Source organism: Bison bison, unplaced genomic scaffold (assembly GCF_000754665.1).
Source record: "Bison bison bison isolate TAMUID 2011002044 unplaced genomic scaffold, Bison_UMD1.0 scf7180017864389, whole genome shotgun sequence".
Classification (NCBI taxonomy): Eukaryota; Metazoa; Chordata; class Mammalia; order Artiodactyla; family Bovidae; genus Bison; species Bison bison.
Genome location: NW_011494961.1, coordinates 2,903,322 through 2,904,555, shown reverse-complemented (window position 1 = coordinate 2,904,555; position 1,234 = coordinate 2,903,322). Strand labels below are relative to the sequence as shown.

Below are 1,234 nucleotides of genomic sequence, written 5' to 3'. Positions count from 1 at the left end.
CCCGGGCTCGATGCCGAGAAGGTAACCTGGATGAGGAGGATGAGAATTCTGTGCCGGCTGCTCAGAATGCTCGATACTGTGCATCTAAGAAGATTGACCTCCACATGTATCACAGCCTGTACCTGAAGGTGAAGGGTAATGTGTTCAAAACCAAGCAGATTCTCATGGAACATATCCACAAGCTGAAGGCAGACCAGGCTCGCAAGAAGCTTCTGGCAGACCAGGCTGAGGCCCGCAGGTCTAAGACCAAGGAAGCCCGCAAGCGCCGCGAAGAACAGCTCCGGGCCGAGAAGGAGGAAATTATCAAGACTGTCCAAGGAGGAAGAGACCAAGAAATAAAGTTCTCCCCCTCTTCTCTGTACACAGTGGCCTCAACAATTGCATAGATCACTCATTCAATAAAAAACAAGCCTTTATCTGCCTAAAAAAAAAATCCCCATCATTTAGTTTTTAAGTAGAATTAATCATTTTGCATCAATTCATTCATTCAGTGTCATAGTTTTCTATACTTTCCCTCTGACCCCTCTTTTTCACATTTATTCAATGTTGAATGCATACTATGAGTTGAAAATTATGTTACACAAATTATTAAATTCTTTGAATTTTCACAATGATGTCTAATCTCCACAAGAATGTAAGAAGGGAACAAATTATCAAAGGTAACTTTAAAACAAAAAAGATGAGGACATCATATGCATTTTGAATAAGCTAAGTTTGACTCTGAACATGAACTTTGAATTTATGCAAGGAAAGAAGAAGACAATATTTTTACAGAAAGAAAAATGGGGACTAAGAATCCCTTGCACTTATAAATTCTAGTCACATTGCTCTCGCTACAGTTTTTAAGTTTAGTGCAAGAGTCCGTTAAATGTTGCTGACGAGACCTGATTAAAAATTGACACAGGCCATAGATGTTTAATGTCTGGCACTTATACTAATCTTAATTTTGTTTCTCTGTAAAGAATGTATGAGGAGGAAAGCCTTATTGAGTGAAATCTAGGCCAAGCAAACATATGGTGGCGGGATTTCTTTTAGATGAAGTAATTTAAAACTGAGATTCTCAGAGAAGAATTTTTTTCCCTGAAGACTTTTATAACAGTATCCTTAAAATCTGGTCATGACAAACTGGAGAAAATGATCCTTTAAAACCTGAAAATATGCTCAATTCACTTCTCTGAAATCAGTCCTGGGAAAATGTCCATATCATTTTGGAATAGCAAACAGATTTGTCCGG

The 1,234-nt window shown here is 38.3% G+C and overlaps 1 pseudogene; it reads left to right on the top strand.

Annotated features, from left to right (window-relative positions):
* Positions 1-339, top strand: part of LOC105002099 — a 42,406-nt pseudogene extending 42,067 nt beyond the window's left edge.
* Positions 340-1,234: the final 895 nt, after the last annotated feature.